Raw genomic sequence first — 26178 nt, forward strand, 5'->3', positions numbered from 1 at the left:
CGGTTATTTGTTAAACTGTTCCAAACATTCACCGGGTGAACAGTCTAATCCCAGTCCAGCAAAACACTAACTGCACTTAATTTCGGTACAATAGAATGCTTAAGTGCTTTTCTGGATGGGATTCAGTTTCAGAACAGGGCTGTTGCATTGTCCCACTGCCTCTATAGATGAACACCACTTTGCATTTTTAGCTCCTTTGTACTCTCAATACCTCAGACAGGACATGGGCCAGATTCCGCTGAAATCAAGGGAGCTTTCTTTCCCACTGATTCCAAAAGGAGTTCAGTTTGGGATAGAACAAATGAAATACATTACTTATTGAATCCAGAGGAATCCCATTCTAGCCAATGGAACAAATTCAGGTGTATGTGAATTGTAAGCACCTAGATAAATCTGCATTTTGGATGATGCTAAAATTGATCTCTCTCTCTCTCTCTCTCTCTCTCTCTCAACAAACAAACAAACAAACAAACAAATAAATAACTTTTATGTATCTATATAATATAGACGCATGTGCCAATAACTATAATATTTAGCATTTGTATAGTGTTTTGGGGTATACAAAGCATGTCACATATTTCAATGTGACGTAACCCTTACAACAACCCTGTAAAGTAAGTAAGCAGTTTTATCCCCATATTGCAGATTTGGGGGCTGAGGCTAAAAGGGAGCGGCTTACCTAAGGCCATCTGCTGAGGTCATGATTTGAATCAAGGTTGAGGTAAGATTTGAGGTAAGATTTGAGTCAAGGACTTCCCAATTCATGATCTTTTAACCAATACTATGTGTCATACAAATAAAGTTGCCACATTTCTCTAGCAAGGCTTTTGTGTCTTTCATAGCTGTATGGCTAGTAGAAGTTCAACAGGGAATCCTTCTTACAGTCTGGAGATGTTGTGATGGGGGAAAGCTTTGTTGTTGCATATCTGTCACAAGCACACAAGAAGCTGCCTTATACAGAGTCAGACCATCGGTCCATCTAGCCCAGTATTGGCTATACTGAATGGCAACAGCTCTCCAAGGTTTCATGCAGGAATCTTGCCCAGCCCTACCTGGAGATGTCATGGAGTGAACCTGAGACCTTTTGCATGCAAAACAGATAAGTTATGGAGTTACGGCTCCATCCCCTAAAGGAAATATCTTATAGCAGACAGTGCTCACATATGGTCACCCATCCAAATGCAGGGTGAATTCTGCTTAGCAAAGGGGACAATTCATGCTTGCTACCACTTAATGGTGCAGCGGGAAAATGACTTGCCTAGCAAGCAAGAGGTTGCTGGTTTGAATCCCTGCTGGTATCTTTCTCAGACTATGGGAAGCATCAATATCGGGCAGCAGCGATATAGGAAGATGCTGAAAGGCATCATCTCATACTGCGTGGGAGATGGCAATGGTAAACCCCTCCTGTATTCTGTCAAAGACAACCACAGGGCTCTGTGGTCATCAGGAGTCAACACTGACCCGATGGCACAACTTTACCTTTATCACAAGCCCAGCTCTCCTCCCCAAACCATCCTCTGTTAAAGGCCTTTAACACAATTGTTTAGGGACAGGTCAGGAACTTGGCCAGAAAAATCAGAGAAAAGAAAAAGCCCTACACAAAAGAACTTTGCTTATTCAGTCTCCTCTGGAACCCCTTTTGGCATGAAGAGCATAAAAAGCTATTTTGAGTCAGACTATTGGCCCATCTAGCTCACTTTTGCTTACACCAGAGCACCACAACTTTGGCCCTTCTGTAGATGTTGGACTACAATTCCCATAATCCCTGACAATTGACCGCTGTGGCTGGGGATGATGGGAGCTGTAGTCCACAAACAGCTGGCGGGGGCGCAAAGTTGTGCAGCCCTGGTCTATATCAATTGGCAGTGGCTGTCCAGGGTTTTGGACAAAAGTATTGTTCAGCTCTATATGGAGATAGCAAGAATTGGACCTGGGACCTTCTGCATGCAAAGTATGTGTGCTGCCACCCTTCCTCTATATTTATATATGACTCCACACCTATGTCCACATAGAGGAAGATTGGGCTAATGCTGGCTGGCCCCACCTGCTGCCTCTGGTGTGCTGGTTGACTTTGTGTCAACTTTCACAAGTTTGGGGAGAAGGTGAGAACAGTGGCATTTCCAGATGGAGAAATATTCAGTTTAAAAATGGAAGTTCTTACTGCTACTCTACTCATTGTCCAGATGACACCCTTGGCATTGTGAAATTTCACAGCGCCATCTGCTGGCCATTTGCTGCCAATGCATGATGAGAATCAGTTCTCATCACAGATTGGCAGCAAATGGCCAGCAGATGGTGATGTGAAACTACATGATGGCCAATGACATCTTCTGGATGATGTGCAGAGAAGCAATAAGAACTTCCATTTTAAAATGGAGTATTTCTCAATCAAGAAACACTCTAGGGCCTCTATGCTGTACAACTTTGTCTTAATGCACAGAGGTCAGGGCAAGCAATTGTGTGTGTGCTCCCCCTCAAAGTACCGGGTATGCACATGGAATTATTATTATTATTATTATTATTATTATTATTATTATTATTATTAAAATTTTATATCCCACTCTTCCTCCAAGGAGCCCAGATCGGTGTACTACATACTTGAGTTTCTCTTTCACAACAACCCTGTGAAGTAGGTTAGGCTGAGAGAGAAGTGACTGGCCCAGAGTCACCCAGCAAGTATTATGGCTGAATGGGGATTTGAACTCGGGTCTCCCTGGCCCTAGTCCAGCACTCTAACCACTATACCACACTGACTCTCGTGGAATGAAGGTGAGTATAGGGCTATAGACCTACTCATTTAGAGGAGCAAGTCAAGTTTGTTACAAGCAAAACAGTAATAATGCTGCATATTATTTTTGGGTTCAAAGCAGACTGGATTAAAATCAGCAATTTCAAGCATGCATTTATATTAATCCTCACAGGCTGTCACAGCACTAAAGGAGCAAACTGAATTGACAAGTCAAGAACCTTGGAGACTGTAGAAGAATTTTGCACAATACCATACTATTCCCTTGCTCTTTTCAGAGCTGGTAATAAACCTTGTTTCCTCCCAGACAGCATTAAAATTCTCCCTTGCACTGAATATGCCGCTTTAAGAGCCAAGTTTCTTCTCAGGCTGTACCGAACATGGGCTAGGTTAATGGGAAATGCTGAATTCACGTTTCTCTCCCCCCGCCATCAGATTATCCCAGTTTATAAGGGTACTGGGCAGGCACTATTGTGATAAGGAAGAGCAACTAATTCTGAACTACATTATTGTTCACTGAAAGAACTTTCTTGCATAGGAGCAGGCCTGGTTTTCAATTCAATTCAGCTGAAATGTAAGCAAAAAAGAGATTTTGTTGAAATATTCTTTGACCTCATTTCCCCCCCAATTTGCACTGAATAGAAATGTTCTGCATTTTTAGACGTACTATCCAAGCGTCTTAGGGAGCACCAGCTGTGCTCTGTAATTACTTGGCAAAATATTTGCACATGATAGGAGAAAATCTGTGCTGATGGTAGAGATAACGTGGCTATTGATCTGCTGTCTTCCAACAACTTGGTTAAGTCTTTAGCACAAAGTCAGAATATAACATTACCAGGTGACTGGCTGTGTGAGATCTGTCAGGGCCAGCCAAGTACAATGGGAAATCATGCTTAGTCCAGGCCTGGAGTTTATGTGTTTTCTAGCCCTGGATTCCTAAGGTCAGGATCAGGAATGCATCAGGCGTTATGTCATTGGTGCAGAGATGCTGGTGGCAACCCATGACTGGATTATTTGCTGGGCCTCTGATGCTACAGTGTTGTGCTTGTCTCCACAGTGTCTCCCTGCTTGGCTCCCTCCTGATTGACCGCCTACCCACATCTGCCATCTTGCCTCTCTTTGTTAGCCATAACAGGGCCTAATGACACCAGTCGTAGCACAGGCAGAAGGTTCTAACTTTTAAACTTTCTCCCCTTTAGAGGTTTATTCTGCTCTTAATTCCCCTGCTGCTTTTCTCCCTGCAGGAGAAAAAGTCATGGGTCCTGAGAGGCAATGGTAACTTTTAGCAGAAAAACTGCTGGATGGGAGAGAGTTGAGAAGCTTCCTTCTCCTAGGTGTGCCAGTCTTCTGCTGCAGACTGCAACCTTTCTGGCTGCATTTTATAACCAAAGTAAATGTTAATGAAAACTGAGCATCATGTGTAGTTCAACTGAAAGCCTACCATAACTGTTTGTCATGTTTCTCCAACTGGTGGGTTGAGCTTTCTTACCGCATTTTGACTCCAAGCTGTTTTACAAATTATGCAGAATGGAGCGGGGCGGGGGGGCGGAGGGTAGATTACGTCTAGACTGTACCATTTCAGGCTGTGGGCAAAGGTATCGTATTTTTGACTGTATTTTTGAAAAAGCCGCCTGGGCACCTGCATGTAAGTAAATAAACTAGCACATTAGGAAGAAGCAACTTCACTCAACTTCTCTGTTACTTTTCTCCATGCAGATACTGGTAATAATTTCCTTCTAGTTCTCAAGTTGCTTCATCCTCACACACCTTCTGGAGAAAGCTTGTCAAGAATTTCTCCCACATTTTCAGAAGGCAGAAAAGATTTAGCAACTCTTGAAATAACACTTGGCTCAAGTAAAGAATGTGAAGGCGTGTAGGGGTGCAAAGAACAACACTATGACAGCAGTCCTTGAATGGCTTGCTCTAAAATCGTCCCATCAACGTAAGTGGCCAACTTTAATGTGATAATGGGAAGTCACTTGGGGACCAAATATGATTCATGCTAGGGCCAAAAGAGACAAGATGTAGGAGTTCTGTGATCATGTTTCCTCGTGTTTCTTTTCTTTTTCTTTTTTAATGCGTATACTGCCTTTTCCCCATGGACTATGTAGCTAGTGGAAAAGCAGGAAACAAATGTCTTCGGAGACCTTGCTTGCTACACTTTGACTGAAATCTCATGTAACGCGGAACTGGGGATCCAAAGGAGTCAGAGAGGTGGGGGAGCGAGCTGTGCAGACTTCCTTCTTGCTTGAAGGTCAGCCTGTGCAGCCAATCAGGAAGGGAGAGAAGGAGGAGTTTCCTCCCTCAACTCCAGTCCGGTTGAATGCAGCCTCCAGTGTTGTACTCAGATGAAAAGGAGGCACCCTGGACCCTCGGTTTAGAGCAGCAAGCCTCACCACAAATCGAGGGTTCAAACTGAAGTCTCGTCAGTGCAACGTTAGGTTGTGCTAAAGACGGGACTGGAGTTGGCTGGGTTCAGATGCTTGCGGTATGGAAACCACGGATCCCTCCAACGCCAGTCCCTTGTTATGTGTGAATGTGACCATTGTTTATTCAACAGGTGCTTTCAAAATGTCTAAATGTGCATATCCAAATGGGGCTTCAAAAAAAAATGTATGCAGCCATGCTAGCTGGGGATAAACATTAACCATCATTGTTTCTGCCAATATTTAAATAGCAGTGACAAACACAGATTCAATCCTGCCAGTTAAATTAGTAAACTGTACAAATTTTCACACCAGAATATGCTCAGGAAAAGGTTGGAACTTTGGGGGAGGGGGATTTTTTTTTTAGAAGGAATTCTGAATCAGATGCTTTCACAAAGATACCAAATTGTGCATGGACAGTCCAGTCACACTTCTCTCTGTCTGAAGCCCAGGAGCAGGAAGGAACTAGCCCCAGCAAAGGCAGAGATGTTGTTGTGTGGGGTGGGGTAGTGGAGAAACACAGCACAGGCGGGAAGAAACTCTTCAGCGGGCAGGGTAGGAGGGAGGAGCATAGTGGCGGTGGGAAACAGCTCCAGTGAGTGGGAGGAACGCTGCCGCTTCAGTAAGTGGGGAGGGAAGACATGCAGCAGTGGATCTCCTCCCACCTGCAGCAGTCAGCACACGGTGCACAGCTTTTCTCCTGCCACCCACTGAAGCGGCGGATCTCCTCCCCACCTTGCCACTCATGCCTGCCAAACCCGCGGTATTCCTTCCCACTTGTTGGGGCTGGAAAGAACCAGCCCCAACAAGGGGAGGGGGATGGGGAGACACACAGCGGCAGCGGGAATCAGACCCACAGTGGGGAGCAATGCCGCCATTTTGGTGGGTGAAGGCAGTGGGGGCAGGGGCTACAAAGCCATGTGCCGTACGGCTGGGTGGAAGCAGCTCAGCAGGCTGCTCACCCAGCCCAGCCTGGCCCGGCTCCTCTGCTACAGCTGATGTGCCTGTGGCTGGGGAAGATAAACTGGCTGCACTCAGCCCCCAGCTGCTCCCGTCCTCACAGCAGCCCCTTGAGGACGGTCACATTCAGCTGAAGTGCGGCCAGTGGCAGGTGGCAGTGTGGCCAGCAGGGACATAATTCAGAGGATTTGGAGGCTCCAGGGGAGCCCCCAAATTTCTCCACCCAGAAGTCCGGGGGGAAGGCACCACTGAACCTGTCCATATACCCAGTGTTAAAGATTCTTTATTTATGCATCAAAATGTTTATTATGTTAACCTTCAGATAATGAGAGATGCATTTTCCTACCTCAAATTTGTTTGGGGAACAATAATAATCAAATTTCTGTTGTTCAAATTCAAATTATTTTCAACAATCCCAGGTGTAGATTCTGTGTGAATTTAAGGATTTGTGGGGGGTGGGACAGAATTTTTTTTAAAATTCAATTCAGAAAGAATTGCACAAGTTTAAGTTGATACTTTACTTATTGTCGTTAAAATGCATTAACAAGCCTTCCAATTTAATTTGTTTATAAAATTAATCTTCAAAGCTGAATTTCAAAATTTAAATTTCTGCATGTCAAGTATTTTAAAGAGGAAAGGCTCTCTATTCTGAGTGTTTATTCAAATGTACTTCAGGATCATAGGTATGATCAACCATTTCTTTCCTATCACTGTCTTTCTGAGATATCTTAATGGCCAAATCAATAAGAATAATAAAATGCTTGTTTCCAGTATGTTGACTGCAAGAAGGATTCTCTTAGAAAAACCTTGGAAGCTGGCCCAATTAGCATAAATAGGAGTGTGGAAGCTTAGAATCTAGAGTATAATGATAATGCATGAATTGACTTGCAATAAACATACCTAGGAAAGCAGAATTCAGTCTAACCAAATATATTTTCAAAAATGGATTACTTATGCTCTTTACTGGAATCCAGCTATGCCTAGAGAAAATATTCAACAAGGCGTTTTGGCTGACATCCTGACTAGGGGTGTGCAATTCAGATTTTCGGTGTTTCGATTCAGATCTGAACCCAAACACCCCTGTTCTGTTTTGTATCCGAATATGGCCCATCCGAATCACCCCTGATTCGATTCGGATCCAAATTAATCCAAATCTGAATCGATTTGGATTAAAAAATGGGTCCCAGGGGCAAAATAGTGGGGTGGGGTGGTAGTGCCCAATGAGTGGAGGCTACCACCCAAATTTCAGGGGGATTGGGCAGAGGGCTGATTTTTGGTGAATTTTTGAAGTTTTAGTGTCTTTGGGGCAGATCGGGGGCATAACGTGGGATGTGGGCCAAAAGAGTGGGGTGGGGTGGTAGTGCCTAGGGGGGTGGAGGCTACCACCCCAATTTCAGAGTGATTGGGCAGAGGGCTGATTTTTGGTGGATTTCTGAAGTTTATGCGTTTTTAAGGTTTCCCCCATTAGGTATAAAGAAGGGTGTATCGCTTCACGTCGGGGGGAAAGGGGTGGCCTAGAGAGGTGTGGGGTTGGTGGTAGTGCTGGGTAGGGGCAAGGAAGCTACCTGAATTTTTTCAAAAGATTTGGGCAGATGGCTGATTTTTGGTGAATTGTTGAAGTTTACGCGTCTTTAAGGTTTTTCCTCATAAGGTATAATAGAATGGAGCTTTCAGCAGCCCCATAAGTGCACTTGGGGGGTTCTGGGGTGGCCCAGAGCGAGTGGTGGTATAGTGCACATAGGGTGCCAACCACCCCCATGGGTTTCTAACCCATGGTGTACAGGGTTCTGTTGTTTCTGAGGTATTCTGAGTGTGGATTCTATGATAGCAAATTAGAGTGGATTCGTGGTGTCTCATTGAAAATCTCATTTGCTATCATAGAATCCACACTCAGAATACCTCAGAAACAACAGAACCCTGTAATGCTCAGGACTTACAGTAAAGGACTACTAATTTCACTAGGACTTCCTGTAGTAAATTTAGTCAGGGTTTCAGCCACTATCTTTCATTCATGTTTTATTGAGGTAACTTCTCTTAGTTTGACTGTTAGCTAGCATTAAACTAAATGTTACACACAAAAAAGGTGGCTGTCATCCAGACTAACACTGCACTAATTCAAGGATGTTGCATTAGCTTGTTCCGCTAAGTGAGACTAATGTTGCGCTAGTGCAAGCAGACCATGATCACAATGGATTGCACAACTTTGAGCACCTGGACAACTTTGTTATGTGACCTTCTTACATGTGTGCAATATTTTCCATTGTCCTAGCACAGTGTTGGTCTGGATTTCAACCAGTGAACACACAAAGGAGTCTTAAAGGCTAACACATATATTTTGCCATAAGCCTTTTGGACGAATGTCCACTTCATCAAAAGTGTGACGTGGTGTTCTCAGTTTGTTTGTTTATTTATGAGATGGATTTGTATGTATCCTGCCTTGCCTGACACAGCTTACTCTGAGGTGGCTAAAACTTGGTGGACACATGTGTGTGCACACACGTGAGTACATGCGCACTCATGTGCATACACACACACACATGTATAGGCAAACAATGTAAACAGTTTGGCCAAAGGACCATGACATACAAGAGGTGCAGTCCATGCCAATTGTATGTAAGTTTTAAATGTATGTAAAATAAACACAATGATTTTTTGGGGGTGGGGTGGGGTGGGGTGGAGGGCCCCCAATTCCCTGAAAACCAAAAATCTTGGGGAGGTATTCCTTCTCTCCATGCACATTATGATTAACATATCCAATGATTGGGGAGCATATCTTCAATTTCTGAAAAATCTAAAACATTTCCCAAGATTTAGGCTTTTTGAAGTTAAAATTCCCCCAATGGTGAATTTTTGGGGGGGAATTCACTGAAGAAAACAAAAGTTTTCCATCTTTTGAAAGCCTCGAAATTATTTCATTGTGAATTATTCACTCTGCTGGATCTTGAGTTTCTTCCCAATAATAGAGTGAGACTTATTTTCTCAAAAGGAAGGATCCTAATTCATTTAACACACCATTTAACATCACTGCGGGTATGAGTTAAGCTTATAAAACAATGCCTTATATGTGGATAATCCTATCTGGTCTGGGAGATGGACAAGAGACTCACAGCATATCCTTATGCCTCTGCCAGGGTGGTGGTGGGGGAGGACAGTGGCCAACATCCAGAATAATGTTTTCTGGCGTGCACGGGAAGAAGGCAATTCCCCCTGCACCCGCCTATGCCTCCCAAAACTATATCCCCGAAGGTCACAAAATCTTCAGGGACATATTTTCAGGAGGCACAGGTGGCTGCAGGTGGAATTGCTGAAAATTGCTCCTCTCGATGTCAGAAAACACTCTTCTGTCAGAGCAATGTGAGGCTGGATGTCAGCTCCTATTCAGAAGGGATGCAATTGACAACAAATGAACTCATTAGAGACTATAATGCCTCCTACAGTTCTTCTGCTACCTTAACTCCTTTTGCCACCTCTTCATATTTAAGCAATGCTGATAGGAAACTGCTGCAATGGCAGAGAGACTTTTTACAAGTCTGCCTGTTGATTCAGCACTGGCTGAGAAATGGTAAGGTGGGATGGCATAGCCTCAAGTAGTAGAGTCAGGATGAATAGTAAGTCTGTAAATTCAGATTCTGGTTTTTGGGTAGATTATTGCAGAAGTGCATATTTATATTTATCTTTATATACCGCCCTTTGTCCTAAGACGCCAAGGCGGTTAACAATAGGATAAAACAATAACATTCAATAAAATAGACATAAAAACAAGATTAAAAAAACAAAATAAAACTCAATTAAAACAGAGCAAAATATAGCTAAAAATTTAAAAAGAGCAGGGACACTTCATTGGCAAAAACCTGAATAAAAAGGGCAGTCTTCACTCTCCTCCTGAAGGCTGGGAGAGAGGAAGCCATGCAGATCTTTTATGTGAGCAAGTTCCACAGCCTGGGGCAATAACTGAGAAGGCCCTGTCCCACGTACTCAACAAACGGGCCTCAGCAGGTGTCGGCATGTGGAGCAGAGCCCTCCCAGCTGATCTAGTCAGGTGGATAGATTCAGCTGAGATCAGGTGGTCCTTAATGTACCTGGGGCTCAAGCTGTTTGGTGTACAGATGTCAAAAAGAGGGGTGTTAGTACAGGCCACCTGGATTTGTACTTGTGTTTTCAGCGGCTGCGTTCACACGATTCATCCACAGGGAACCAGTGGTTCGTGGGGAGTGCATGCTCCCACTGGGTGTGTTGTCCAAACCTCTCCACCTCTGGTTCCCGAGACTTTCTTCTGGCATTCACCTGGCTTCCATAACCAAGATCCGAAGTTTGGCAGACAGTGTTGAGTGAAATTCAGGTAGAGGGCTTGGGAATCAGCGGTGGGCAGATTTGGACAACAACCATATGTCCGCTGGGAGTTTGCACTCCCCAGGAACTGCCGGTTTCCTCCTACTTACTTGCCGGCAGATGCTATGAACCCATACTGGGGAGGTTTTGAGAGCAGACACACTCTGTGGCTCTATCTACAGCCTGTTGTGGAAAGAAAACTATCATTGTTAGAACTGTTGCTAATGCTGAGGGAAAATAACCCATTTTAGATCGCCAGTTGTACTATAACTTAAAAATTTTAAGTGGTTAAACTACAGTAAAGTTACAATAACAGTTAGAGCATTGGTCCCTTGCAAAAAACACAGGCCTAGTTTTTACTAAGATAACCAGGTGCCCATCACCCAAAAGAAAGGCATCCATGGCCAAAAGAAGAAGACACAGATGAGCAGATTCTATTTTAGATGGAGGTTTAGGCTTACACAGAAATACAACTCACTGTTGCCTTCTTATGAAGAAACACTCTTTTTATAAATGGGAGTTTAATTTATTGATGTGTTATTTGGCCAGCGATAAACTTGTTAGCAAGATCCTACCACACGCTGTTGCTGCTTGTCTAGAAAGGAAGGGTGCAATAAAAATGCCCGGGAGTTGCACTAAAACATCTTCTTTTGGACAAGAGCAGCAGAGGCTGCTACCTGCCAAGTGAACAAAATACTGTATGCCACTAGTGTGAGAATTTGCAGTGGAGAACCAGCTCAGTCACACAGGCAGCTCAGAGCTGAGCCTCCCTTCTCCCTCAAATCATGCTGGATGGGAGTGCCTGGTGGGGAGCTTTTCTTTGCCAGACCCAGACACTGCTGAAGCCAGGGAGTGGAGCCAAGCAACACGACCTGACACCAGATCCCTTCCCCCTTGCAAATACTGGACTGAACATGGGCCACCTATTTAAATAGAGGACTGTTTGGGTGAAAAGAGGCCACATGGCCAGCCTAGTTCTTCTCACTGAGGTGATAAACTTGTGTCTTGTAGGTGGGAGCTTACATGACAAGGAGGTTTTCTAGACAGCATTAAAAGACTATAAAGAGAGCTTGCGAAGAAATATAAGCTGAGAACTTAGAGAAAAGAATTCAGACCCTCCTGCAGATTGCTGGCATTTGCTGCTATCTTTTTTCCCAGAATCTGATGGGGAGGAGACATGGGAAGAAGGCTCCTGCTGCAATATACACTGCACCCCCTGCTGGCCAGCTCTTGATTTTCATGATTAACTCACTCACCCGTTTTCAGACTTCTTTTCTGGCGAATTGAATTAATCATGAAAGCAAGAGGTGGGCATCTCTGACACAGAGATGGGGGCCTAGAGTGCCCATCCCCTGGGGGACTCCTCCAGTGCACTCTGCTCAGCACGCAATGCACTGTGGGATGCTTGGAGGCCAGGATAACAAGTCCCAGACTCAGAGCGATCCTCCTTGCTCTGTGCTGCACGGAGCAGGGCTGATCGTGTGGGGAGTCTGCTCCACATTCCCACCAAGGAAGGCAAGGTTTGCAAAGCCATCCCTCACCCTCCACCTGCCTGGTAGTTTGTTGTGAATGGTCCCAACATTTATGTCTTTTGTGGGCACAATGCTAGAAATGTAAATGGGAAGTGTTAACTTGAAAGTTGTAAACTCTTAAAACATTTAAATACTTCAAAATTTGATCCTTGGGACGTCTTTGCCTACAGCGGCAACAACACAGAAAGCTTTTGCCCTGATCTCTAGCCCATTAACATAACTTTTTGCTGGATCCATTATCAACATAAAATAGTTAACTCTTAAGCTTAAGATTATTTCCACCTGAATGCTCAGTGATCTACAGATCTTAGGAACAAGAGCTAAATGCTGCCATCTAGTGAAAAAAGCTGATTTATAAAATCTCTTCCCCAAAATCTGAAAGGAAAAAAAAAGTGAGCTGTACCACTTGACAGATATTGACCTCAAATCTGCTCCAGTTGTAATCTGAGTAATGAAACCTCCTCAAATGCCAAAACTGCAGAATTTACCCTTTGACACAATTCTTCCAGCATTAAGAATATTTATATTTCGACACTTCAAGTGTTTCTACAGAGTGTGCTGTGGATGCAGCAAAATAACCCCAATCCCAGATTTGTGCCACATCCTATTGACATTTAGCCAGGATCATCCAACACAGAACAGTCATTGCATTAAGTATCTCAGCTAAATGTTAACAGAAAAGCAACTTATTTTGTTGTATTTGTTTTATTGTTTTTATGCCTGTTTTTATATGTTTTCATACTTTTAACATGATGTTTTTATTGTCTTTTTATTGTATGTTTTTAACTTTTGTAAACCGCCTTGGGGTTATCTTTTTAACGAAAGGCGGTATATAAAGGCAACAATAAATAAATAAATAAATAAATAAATAAATAAATAAATAAATAAATAAACTTGAAGTGTTGAAATAAAAATATCCCTCTAAGTTGCTTAAAAAAACCAACAACCCTAAAAACAAGTATACAAAACAACCCCAGAATAAAATAATCAGAAATAAACATTACAGTGTCACTGTTAAAACCTAGACATAACATGAAAAAAACATACTGGCTCCGAACCAACATGGAACATCTACAGCAGCTTTCTGAGGGCAGAGCTGATGTGAATACAGATGTGCATCTTCATTCATATAATGATGATGACTGAATGGACATTTTGATACATATAAAGATGTACATCCAGGGTCACTAAATGTTACATGTTACTAGTTACCTATAACTAGAGTTAACCGGGGCCAGAATCCATGGGCCAGTTCACATGATTACTGCAATGTCTGGTATGGGTGTGCATTTTGGAATTTCCTTGTTTTGATTTGTATCCGAATTGAAACACCCCTGTTTTGTTTTGTACCCAAATTTTCTGAATCCGTATCAGCCCTGTTTTGTTTTGTTGCTGAATTTTCCGAATCCGAATCTGAATCGATTTGGATTTTTAAAAAGGGTTCCAGGGCAAAAAGAGTGGGTGGTGGTGGTAGTGTCCAATGGGTGGAAGCTACCACCCAAATTTCAAAGGAATTGGGCAAAGGGCTGATTTTTTGTGAATTTTCTAAGTTTACACATCTTTAAGAATTTTCCGATAGGGAATAATGGGGATTCCAGCAAATGTATCGCTTCAAATCAAGGGGAAAGGGATGACCTAGAGCGGAGTGTGGTGGGTGGTAGTGCCCAATGGGGGCAAGGAAACTTCCAGAATTATCTCAAAAGAATTAGGAACACAGGAAACTGCCATATACTGAGTCAGACCATTGGTCGGTCTATCTCAGTATTGTCTTCACAGACTGGCAGCGGCTTCTCCAAGGTTGCAGGCAGGAATCTCTCTCAGCCCTATCTTGGAGAAGCCAGGGAGGGAACTTGAAACCTTCTGCTCCTCCCAGAGTGGCTTCATCCCCTAAGGGGAATATCTTGCAGTGCTCACACATCGTCTCCCATTCATATGCAACCAGGGCAGATCCTGCTTAGCTATGGAGACAAGTCATGCTCAGCCACAAGACCAGTTCTCCTCTCCATTGGGCAAAGGGCTGATCTTTTGTGAATCGTTGAAGTTTACGTGTCTTTTAAGATTTCTCCCATAGGGAATAATGGAGGTTTCAGCAGCCCCATAATTCCACTTGGGGGGCACTGGGGTTTCCCAGAGCGAGGGGTTGTGTAGTGCACATAGGGTGCCAACCACCTCCATACCCACAAGCCCTTGGGGTACTGGGTTTTGTGTTTCTGAGGTGTTCATTGTAGATTCTCTGGTAGCATATGAGATGTTCAGTGAAAATCAAGAATCCACTCTCATATGCTACCAGAGAATCTACACTCAGAACACCACAGAAACAACAGAACCCAGCACCCCATGGGTTAGCAACCCTTCCCCTGGCCAATGTGGGGTCAGTAAAGAGTGGCAAGAAGCAAAAGAGCCAATGAGGAACAAGGAGGGAATTGTCAGCAGGTCAGCCCATGATTTAGGTCACCAATCAGAAGGCTGGAAGGGTGGGAAATTCAAAGAGATGTCAAACACAAAATGGAGACTGACTCAGAGATCAGTACAAAATGGAGGTCTGAAACAACAAAACGTTTTGTAGCTGAAACAGGGATGTTTTGTTTTGTATAAGAAACTTTTGGATCTGGAAAATGGGTGTTTTGTTTTGTCTACAAAACACCCGAAACAGGCTGTTTTGGGTACAAAACATTTTGTATCTGAAACATTTCGCACATCTCTAATGTCTGGTAATAATTAAATCCTAGAATGCCACCGAATGGTGCAGTGGGGTAATAACTTGCCTAGGAAGCAAGAGGTTGCTGGTTCAAATCCCCGCTGGTATGTTTCCCAGACTATGGAAAACACCTATATAGGGCAGCAGTGATATAGGAAGATTTTGAAAGGCATCATCTCATACTGCGCGGGAGATGGCACTGGTAAACCCCTCCTGTCTTCTACCATAGACAACCACTGGGCTTTGTGGTTGCCAGGAGTCAACACTGACTTGACAGCACAACTTTACTTTAGAATGCCAAGCCACATGCATTCTCGTGGAACGTGTCAAGTGTTAAGCAAAAAATCTCCTGATCCCAGATTCATGCCACATCCTATTGGCATTTAGCTGGGATCCTTAATTTGATAGCTGATTTGTGTCGAATGATCCTGGCTAAACTTCGGTAGGATGTGGCACAAATCTGGGATCGGGCTTTTTTTTTTTTTTTGCTGTGTACATGTTCTGTGCGAACACATGTGGCTTGGTGATCTGGGATGTAATAGTTACTGGACATAGCAGTAATCATGTGGTGCTATAAAACATGGCAGAGACCAGCCCTCTCAATGGCACTGACAGGATTTCAGACTTAAAAACAAAACAAAACAAAACAAAACAAAAACCACACACACACAACAACATTATTTACTCATTAAAAAAAAAATACAGAGAGGTAGCATGGTGAATATCTCTGTGCAGAGGGTATGTGAATATTTGGAACTAGTGGTCTGCAGCTGAATATTTGGCCGGTTATCTAAAATCAATGAGACCGTTCACACAACCAGGCAGGTAGGTGGGGGTGGGGAAGGCTGGCTGAACTAACCTTCCGAGCAGACGAGCCCTTGACAGTTGCTGGGAGCACGGACTGTGCTTCCAGATGATCCACACTGGATGGTGCAATGCGTAGCTCCAGAGGCTGTGATGATGCGTCCCGGCCTCCAGATATCCCACAATGTGCCGTGCGACATGTGTGATGCATTGGGAGATTCCTCCAGGAGACGGGCGCTCTAGGTGCCCATCTCTGTGTCCACTGGGGCTGAATGTAGCTCATACAAACTCACGATCCCGGAGCCTGGGTTACTGGCTCACTCACGCCGTTAACCTTAGCTAAGAGCTGGATTTAAAAGCTGTGCTAGGCAGTGCTGCCCTTCCAGGATCGGGACCAATCTTGGTGCTTCTCACGCACACCTGTCTTAAATCTGTTGGTACAGCTGACCCAACAGGATTTACGATCCCTTCAGCTCTACTTGTGTGAGTCAAAATAGAGTTCTGTAGATAAGAGAAGCAGCTTAGCTGCACGAACGAAAACGAAGAATCACTCTCAAGATAAAGTATTATAAACAAAAGAAAGTCCCTTGAAACTAAACTAGGTACCCCCCTCTACAATAACTGAGTAATAACTGGAATAAAGGAGCGAGGAAAAACAGAACAAGGACAGGCTGAAACGGGGAAGATTGAGTAAGTACAAATACGAGGAACACTGTCTGCGGGAGGCAACGTTGCTGACAGTACCGTCTCAGGAACAGCGTCCGCTTGATATAGGGCTTGAGATAACTGGCAGCCAATCAGACTTTCCTGACTCAGCATTTCTAGTGCCTCTCCTGTGAGATCTTGCGCCTGCGTGTCTACCAAATGAAGCAGCCCTATGACTGCTGAGTGACATCCAGGGAATTGGAGGGGTGAACCTAGAAAAGATGGGCGTGCTCCAGAGGAATTAGGAGAGGAAAGAGCTCTCCTAGTTTTCTTCCTGCAGGTTTTCTTCCATGTGGGCAGATGCTGCAGAAGTACAAAGTTGAGGCTACGTATTGAGGCTGTCCTCACATGCACTCTAACCCAAGCTAGGGAAGCCCAGCCTGGGTCATGGCTCAGACCTCTGAGTCAGAAGTGTCAGAGGAGGAACGGGAGGACTTGGTTGGGAGAACAGGCTCAGAAGCACAGCAGAAGGATTTGGCTGTGAGAACAAACGCTGAAGCTGAGCGGGGTCGGCAACAGACAGGGGAATCTGGACAGCTGACAGAGATGAGGGCTGAGGAGTCTGATCAGGAGGAAGCTGGAATTTCACCTGTGTTAAGAAGACGTCTCAAGAGACGTCTCAATTTGATTCTTCTTCTTCTTCTTCTTCTTCTTCTTCTTCTTCATCTTTATTTATTATTTCTCTATGTAAACCGCCCTGAGCCATTTTTGGAAGGGCGGTATAGAAATTGAATCATCATCATCATCATCATCGCAACTGTCTTGATCCAATCCTAGCACAGTGTGCCCCTCCAACAGTTGTTGCTGGTATCTACTGTATGTTTCCTTTTAAGATTGTGAGCCCCTTTGGGACAAAATTACCCTCACTGCTGCTCAGTGGGAATTCTGTTAGAGATGATATTCCATAGGTTTTGACTCTCAACACCAATAATCTCCCATTGACCACTAGGGACATAAGAAGTAGAGGTAGAGAGTATAAGACTGCCCTCTTGTTCTCTCTTTGTTCTGTATCTCTGCTGTGAGTCTTCTGATTGGTGGATTGATATTCTTAGGGCACTCCCTCTTCTTCTGAGTCCTCTCTCTTCTTTTTTCTTCCTTCCACCATGAGGTAGTTAGTATAGGGTACAGGCTTTCTTTCTAAGCATGTAGCTTCTTAAAATAAACCGTTGTTTGTTTTAGACCTCAAGCAACTGTCTTCAAATCTGTGAGCTCATCAAATTGGGTTTCTCTGTTTAAAAAGGAGTTGACTCAAAGTCTCTCCTACATATTAATGGGTGGGAAAAGATACATGCCCAAGCAGTGGTTCCTCTAATTTTTTTCATCTCTGTGTGGAATGAGTTTTGTTCTGGGTGGCAGCATCAAAGCAGTGTGTTCACACCTGCATTCAGAATGGGGCCGTCCTGATTCAACCTGAGCGGGATCTAAAATGAACTGAGCGGATATCCAAAAACTTGTGAGCGCGCACATGTGTGCATGCCTTAGAAGGAACAGTGTGCCCAAGCATCTTTTATCCTGCGGGGAAAAGAATATCTCCTTTTGTCCTGTGGGGGAAGAAAAGTTGCTTTTATCCTGTGGTGACGAGGCCAGAGCTTAGTGGTGGAGCATCTGCTTTGCATGCAGAAGGTACCAGGTTCAACCTCAGGCATCTTTAGGTAGGACTTGGAGAGACTCCTGCCTGAAACCTTGGAGAGCTGTTGCCAGTCAGCGTAGACAATACTGACCAGTGGTCTGACTTGGTATATGGCAGTTTGATATGTAAAAGCAGCTAGGTGAGATTTTTAGTAGGCAAATAGTCCACATGGAAGGGGTTAAGCACCCTTTCCCCCACACCATTGCTCCAGTCAAACTGAGATCCAAACATGGCTGTATTAAAATAAAAACTAGTGGAAGACACTGGCCTGGTTCACAAAATCCTTCAAATTTAAGTTTAATGTGGGTTACTGACATTAGCGTGATTGTGTGAACCCATGCTAAGGTGGTTTACGGCCTGAGATAAATCTGAGATTCCTGCTTTGACATGGGCTCACATAATCACACTCATGTTGGTAACCCACATGAAACGCAAATTAGAATGGTTGTGTGAACCAGGCCATTCTGTATGTGTCCAGTTTCATAACTAGTTTGATCCTTTGGTTTCCTCAAAGCAAAGGCATGACCCGAGAAATTAGACATCTCTGCTATCTTACATTTACCTTTTTCTTTAAATCTAGTAAAAAAAAAGGAGAATGGAATGTTTGGTCTTTTCTTGTGTTCCAAAGTGAACAATAATTTAAGGTCCCTGAGAGCTGACGCTTAAATTATAGTGTACAGACAGTAATGCACATAAAGAAATATAGCTTAATAGCTTGCATCTTAATCATATGACATGTCAGCCACTAAAAAGAAAAAAAGAAAAAGAAGTATTAACATGCACAGCCAAATAGCTTTCAGCTTAATTGTGCCCTTTTTCTCAACAAATCATGTTATATCAGTACTGATTGTCAGTAAATTATGATCCCTTTAGAACTTGGATGCCAGAAAGCCTAGGAAATCCCTTTAACAAACATGCCTGGCTTAAAAATACTATAAAACAGGCCTCTATGGAAATGCTTTAATATGGTTTCTTAAAAAAATAAATCAGTCAGCAAAGTAGGAAAGCTAACAACAGCAAAAATACTTCTTTGGAAAAAGTTAAGTGGTGAAATTAAAAGTTTGTTTTGCTAAAAACCACTGGAGAACGAGTATGGGTTATTTTGGAAAGAGTATGGGATGTTAAAAGAAAAACAGAAGAAGAATCCTGCTGGGGAAAGGGTCTATCTAGCTCCAACAGCCCTCCCCTGTTGTATGTCCCCAGAATTTGGTATTCAGATGTAGAGCGCTTCTGAATATGGAGGTTCCATTTTGATATCCTGGGTCATAGCTGCTGATAGTCCAACCCTCCATTAATTTATTGAATCCTTTATAAAAGCCAAAGGAGATTAAATTTTAAGCTTCAGAATAATACGGATAATAGGAACATAGGAAGCTGCCATATACTGAGTAAGACCATTAGTCTATCTAGCTCCGTACTGTCTACCCAGACTGGCAGTGGCTTCTCCTAGGTTGTAGGCAGGAATCTCTCTCAGCCCTATCTTGGAGATGCCAGGGAGGGAACTTGGAACCTTCTGCTTTTCCCAGAGTGGCTCCATCCCCTAAGGGGAATATCTTATAGTGCACACACATATAGACTCCCATTCAAATGCAACTGAATTTGCATTCAAATTTGAAATTTGCATTTCAAATTTCAGGGTGGACCCTGCTTAGCTAAGCGGACAAGTCATGCTTGCTACCACAAGACCAGCTCTCCTGCTCATGCTCTGTGTAAGGTCATGCTATATGTAAAATAGAATTTTACATATTTTTCTGCTAAGAATTAGAAGTGCCTTATTAGAAGGAGGGGTGGGGAGATCCCTGTTGTGCAAATATGTGAATTAAGATGACATTAAAACATAGTGAGGAGGCGTAGTGTGAAGAAGTATGTAATGTCGATCTCAATGCTTAATTTGATATCAGTGCCCGTAGGACCCAATTTGAGAGAGAGAGAGAGAGAGAGAGAGAGAGAGAGAGAGAGAGAGAGAGAGTATTAATTTAGCTCTTACCAAAGTCCTACCAAAAATGTGTATCAAATAGCCTTTAAAATGGTCAAAGAGAGCTGGCCAGTGACAGGGACGTAGCTAGGGAAGAGGGGGGGCCCGTGTTTGCCCCTCACCCCGGCAGCCCCTCAGAGTGAGGTAGATAATGAAGAAAATAGGGAGGGATGGAGCCTGGGGAGCCCTCAGGAGCTGGGGCCCCCGGGTTCTTTGAACCCATCTGCTCAATTATAGCTACACCCCGGCCAGTGAATAAAGCACTGTGGTAAAACATACCCTTGGGTGCACTGGATAAAAGAGTCTTATTCCACTGTGAATAAGAAAAAAATTAAAATTAATTAATTTACTAAAATTTTCTAAATTAATTTTCTAATTAATTTTCACTTCTAGATGGCCTAGAGCTGATGAGCAATTTACTATGGCGCAGCTCTTCAAGTAAGCTGTTATGGTCTGGTATACTCTACCTTGAAACATTTCCCACTGGTACACAGTGCCAGGAAGACGACAGATCAGTTGAGTAGCGGTGGCTCCAGGACCTGCCTCACTAACTGCCCCATGGGCAAGCTGCCTCTACCATTGCTGCTCTCCCTGTAAGTTAGGGGGAGAGCAGGTCATGGGACAGGAGGGAGTGGGAGGTCGTTCTCTCGCTTCCTTTTGCTCTGTGTCCCGCCTCCTGCCTTTTCAAATGATGGGGAAAGACGGAGGGAGGGTAAGGGAGGGGGAATGCGGCCATTGTTAGGTAAGGGGTGGATGTAGGGCTCAAAGGGCCTTGGGGAGTCACTGGGGGGAGGGCAGGAGAGCTGGTGCAGGTTTATGGGGTGGATGTTGGGAAGGTCACACAGGTCTATGGAAGAAGGCTTTGGGGACAGGGATAGGGTTGGGAAGGCCATGCAGAGAGGAGAGTCTTGGAAGGTTGTGGGGAAGTAGGGAGTGAGTTGGGATGGTCTCAGATGGATAGGGGGCCCTGGAAATTCATATTGGGTTAATGGGAGGGCTGGAAAGGTCATACAGGGAAGATTATTTGGGGGTAGAGAAAGGGTTGGGGGTGTTGCGCATGGGTGGGGAGCCTTGGAAATTCATGGGCGACACAAGGAAGGCTGGAAAAGTCGCACAGGGATATCAGGACCTGGGAGGTTGTGTGGGGGTAGGGCTGAGAAGGTTGCATAGGGATATGGGTTGGGCACAGGGGACTTCAAATTATGTATTGAGGGTGTGTGTGTATTTTGGCATGCAAAAGGCTTTGGAACACAATTCCGGCTGAAATAAGAGCCTCCCCAGTTCGCACAACTTTAAAAAAGGCAGTCAAGATGCATTTGTTCACCCAGGCTTTTAATTAGACATTGTTTTAATTGTGTTTTTAATAGTTTTACCAATTTAAATTTTAATTGTTGTAATGTTTTTTAATCTTTTTATCCGTTTTTATTGTTCTGTTGTAAACTGCCCATAGACTTGCATTTTGGGTGGTATATAAATGTCTTAAACTAACTAACAAACAAGTAAATAAATAAATAAACAAATGCAACACCCTTTGTGCGCCACATCGTTAGTGTTGGGGGCAGCAGCTGAATCCCAGTAAGAGTTAAGATCTACTTGCTTCACTGCTACGGAGTAATCTAACTGAAGGTTAACTGATGCCTATGGGACAGTTCTGAATTAACTGCAGCCCAAAGTCTATTATTCTTCTGACTGATCAAACACCTCAAAAGCAGAGAGAGACAAATCTCTGCATTGCACTCATGAACTTGGTGATTTATATTAGCAATGTGTGAGGTAAGCAGGGAAAGAAATATAAATTATCTCCCTTCATCACATTCACTTATTTTAATATTTCCCACATGTTTCTATGACAACATTCAAGGCGTACATATTTTAATTTTACGGGCGCAAGGGCAGCTTGTCAAAAGCTGTAATGTTCCCTTGATTTTATGGCTGAATGCAAAGCTTAATGTACATTATAAATCTTCTCAGGAAAATATGGAGGGCGGGGGGTTTCATCACAAGTGGCTCTCATGGCAACCTTGAAGTTTTTAATGCAATGCAGCCAAAGTTTAAAGGAAACTTAAAAAAACTCTTGGTGCTCCACAGACTTCAGAAGTGGGGATAAATGGACGGATATATTCATCAGCTACAACACTGACAACAATTGCCCGATGTGTTGGGTACTGTCATGGGAGTTCAGAAGACAGCAGCCATTAGAGTAAAAACATTTTATTGTACTACAGGAATATACAAGTTCAACAGGAGGAACAGGAAGGAGAAAGAATATAACTCTGTCTCTAGTTAGTATCACTTCCAGCAAATGCTAGTGCCACCTACTGGCTGGGATGTATTATAACATTTCTGCACATGTACCTTGTACCACTCAGGCCACATTTGCATGTAATGTGGAACTGCAGGTCCATTGGAATGGGAATGGGTTCTGCTCCCCATTCCCTTCCCTGCTCTCCAGTCTGAATTCGGATGTAACAGAGAGCAAGGAGCCTGCAGACAGCGAGCCTGCAGAGAGGAGGGTGAACTGGCTGTGCGGGCTCCCTTCTTGCATGAAACAGCCCACACAGCCAATCATAGCCGGAGAGAGGGAGGAGCTTCTTCCCTCAACTCTGGTTGAAAGGAATGTAGCCTGTGGTTCCAAATTTGGACGCAACACAGGCTGTGTTGAATCTTGGGTTGGGGCAACAAAACTCACTATAACTTGAGGGTTCAAATTGGAGTTCCAAAGAGAAAAACTTGGGTCCCTCACATTGTGGAACTGGAGTTGCAAACATTTGAATGTAATGGTTTGGCAACCTCTAGCCCCTTAAACTCCAGTTCCACGTTACATGCGAATGTGGCCTCTGTAAGTATTTCCAGACTCTTGCAGTTTTAATTAGTTTATTTTTAATTTGTGACTCTGGAGTCCCAGGATGAAGGGTGGTATATCACATAAATAATACACAAATACATTCTGAATGTTAACTAAGCAGGGAGAAAATAATATAATGCCACCTACTGGACAGTGGTGCTACAGTTAGAACAACAACTGATGTAAAAAGATTTTGATTTTGATTTTTTACATCCCGCTCTTCCTCCAAGGAGCCCAGAGCGGTGTACTACATACTTAAATTTCTCCTCACAACAACCCTGTGAAGTAGGTTAGGCTGAGAGAGAAGGGACTGGCCCAGAGTCACCCAGCTAGTTTCATAGCTGAATGGGGATTTGAACTCGGGTCTCCCCAGTCCTAGTCCAGCACTCTAACCACTACACCACACTGGCTCACACTACATTATGAACATTATGTTGTTGGAAAGAAACAACTGGGAAACCTCTGCTGAAAAAAAAAATCATGCAGCACATAATTAATCTGTGGAATTCTGTGCCATGGGATGTGATGGTCACCAGCATGGATGGCTTTATTAGGGGATTAGACAAATTCATGGAGGACAAATCAGTCAATGGCTACTAGTCCTGTTGGCTATAGGCTGCCTCCATGTTCAGAGGCAGGAATACCAGTTGCAGAGGAGCAACAGGGGGAGAGGAGGCATGCCTCCTGGTTGTGTGGCTTTCCAAGGCATCTAGTGGACCATGATGTGAAACAGGGTGATGGAATAAATATGCTTTAGGCCCGATCCAGCAGGGCTGTTCTTATGTTATGCTCAGTTTGAAAGGGGGAAAATTACTACAGAGACTGTGTGTCCTCCAAGGTCAATTTCACAACCCTGTGGTGCTTTAAACTGATGGTAGTAAAGTATTCTATTGGAGGGAGAGGAAATTTGGCTTGGAAAGCATTTATCTGGGTGTGTAATCTCTGAGGCCCGTTCTTTCCTCTCAGTCCTTGTAACTAGAGTGGTGTGAGTGGATTGCATACTTTGCCCCCAGTGTTATTTTCCAGCCAAAATTTTCCTCAAAACCAGCCATTTGTAGCAAATAGCTACTTAGGAGCTAATAGCAGCTTTGGCTCAGAGGAAAATAGTGACTGCCTCCCTCCATGTGCAATGGTCCCAGTCTGGATCGTCGCTCTTGTGCTACTTTGAGCAAAAGAAGAGAAATTGCTAGCTTGAAGCCTGCCTCTTAACACATGAGGGCTGTTCACACAAGCCACCTAAACCAAGCTAGGGCAGCCCAGCCCAGGTCAGGCTGCCCGTGTGCATGGCCAAGATGATCCCGATCCCGGCACTGCCTTCATGGGTAAACCAACTTTTAACCCTGCCTTTACTCAGAGTTGTGAGTATGCTCGGGCTGCACGCAGCCTGAGAACACAGAGTCGGGAGCCTAGAGCATCCAGCTCATGGGGGAATCCCCCAGCGCACTTTGCTCTTCATGTGGTGCCCTGTTGGATTTCGGGAGGCTGGGAAAATGAGTCCTGGTTTTGAGTGAGCCACACTGCATGGAGTACCAAAGGCAACATTGCCAATTGTCTGGGGGAAAGTAGGTCCATCCCTGACTTTCCCTCTGCCTGCCCTCCCTGCAGCTATTTTGGCCATGTGCACGACCTCCTTGGCGGACATCCAGACAAACATCATACTAGTGCAAACATGTTGCTCTAGTGCAAGGATATTGTGCTAGATAGTTCCATTAAGTTGGAAGCTTCTGTTCCCGACTCTTGTTACAGAGATGTAATACTGTAGGACAGGGTTTCTTAACCTTGGGCCCCCAGATGTTGTTGGACTACAACTCCCATAATTCCCAAGCAAAAGCGATTGCAGCTGAGGATTCTGGGAGCTGTAGTCCAACAACATCTGGGGGCCCAAGGTTAAGAAACCCTGCTGCAGGATGCATGAGCATAACCTGTAGTACACTTTCTGCTATGAAATCTCTTCCTCAAGCCCTATATGTTGCGGGCAACAATGCAAAACTACCTATTCTTGTGCTACCTGTCCTTGGGCAAGTGAAATTTTTGTGCAAGCATACCAAAAGCACAAGGGATTGAGCAACTTTGAGCATCTACTAAGCTACATGAGCTTCTTGCTTGGGTACACTTTTTCACTAGCGCATTTTGGATGTCAGCCATTTAATACAACATGTCGTTTGGCTCCCAGTTAGAATTTCAGGAAAGGAGAAACACAATAGAGTCACCAGGTACCTGACTTGGAAGAGAAAGAAAGAAAGAAAGAAAGAAAGAAAGAAAGAAAGAAAGAAAGAAAGAAAGAAAGAGAGCGTGCAAGCAAGCCTTTAAAATAACGTCTGTAAAAAACCAACAACTTTGAAGAGCTTTTAATAACCGCTTGGAAATCCCTGATGGTGTTATGAAGGTTCGTTAATTATAATACATTCCTTTCATAGAGAAACAGAATTGTCCACACAGACAAAGCACTTTTTGAAATTAGTTGAATAATTGCAGCACCTTCAGTCCACACTGTGCTTTCAAATGTCAGTCAGCTGGGTGTGCGACTGAACCCTGTATCCTTTACCTCTCATGAAGTGAAAATCGATAGCCTGTTGGTCTTGACAGACTGCTGAATCTAATTTTTTCTCAGACCAAGGATTATTAATCACAGGGAACTCAACATTCATTGTATTGTTCCCTAGCAGCCCAGAAGGTGAACATTTGGGGTTTTCCTCCTTCCTTTTTTCTTTTGACCTTTGTTCTGAGACACTTAAATATGTGCAGATGCTCCATAATTAATATGAAATGATCCACATAAAATGCACAGACTTCCCTGTGCAACAGGAAACTTGAAAGTCTAGTTCAGGGCTGTACAACTTCAGTCTTCCTGCAGATGTTGGACTACAACTCTCATTATCCCTGGTACTGTTGCTGGAGTTAGGAACATAGGAAGCTGCCATATACTGAGTCAGACATTGGTCCATCTGGCTCAGTATTGTCTTCACAGACTGGCAGTGGCTTCTCCAGGGTTGCAGGCAGGAATCTCTCTCAGCCCCATCTTGGAGAAGCCAGGGAGGGAACTTGGAGCCTAGATGCTCTTCCCAGAGCGGCTCCATCCCCTGAGGGGAAAATCTTACAGTGCTCACACTTCTAGTCTCCCATTAATATGCAACCAGGGTAGACCATGCTTAGCTATGGGGACACTCATGCTTGGTTGTCAGGAGTTGTTGTCTCACAGTAGCTGGAGGGTTGAAGTTGTGCAGCCCAGGTCTAGCTGCTTCACTACAGAACAAATGCCGTATATCTGAGCTTGGGATAAGTTCAGGACCTGTTCTGACTGCTAAGGCTGATGCTAGCAGCCATAGAGTAAGGCTTGGAGCTTAGTGCAGGGATGGGGAAATGTGTCCTTCCAGCTGTTTTTGGACTATAGTTCCCAGCATTCCCAGCTCACCAGGTGAGGTGGTTGCCACAGACAGCAGATTACTGAGGCACCATGGAGGCAGCAAGATACCCTCTTCCTACTCCCTACTTATATAACAACAACAACAACAAACAGCAAGTGGCACC

The 26178-nt window shown here is 44.0% G+C and overlaps 2 long non-coding RNA genes across 2 annotated transcripts in view; one reads left to right on the forward strand and one right to left on the reverse strand.

Moving 5' to 3' along the window:
- LOC128323453 (uncharacterized) overlaps positions 1 to 21334 on the forward strand; it is a 70666-nt gene extending 49332 nt beyond the window's left edge. Inside the window, exons 2-5 of the long non-coding RNA XR_008306269.1 lie at positions 646 to 733; positions 2574 to 2769; positions 4463 to 4688; positions 20199 to 21334. This is a non-coding gene — a long non-coding RNA (uncharacterized LOC128323453). The remainder of the gene's footprint in view (positions 1 to 645; positions 734 to 2573; positions 2770 to 4462; positions 4689 to 20198) is intronic.
- Positions 1 to 26178, reverse strand: part of LOC128323455 (uncharacterized) — a 51574-nt gene that overhangs the window by 14278 nt on the left and 11118 nt on the right. The gene's annotated exons all lie outside the window — the stretch shown is intronic.

The sequence above is a fragment of the Hemicordylus capensis genome, chromosome 4 (genome assembly GCF_027244095.1).
Source record: "Hemicordylus capensis ecotype Gifberg chromosome 4, rHemCap1.1.pri, whole genome shotgun sequence".
Lineage (NCBI taxonomy): Eukaryota > Metazoa > Chordata > Lepidosauria > Squamata > Cordylidae > Hemicordylus > Hemicordylus capensis.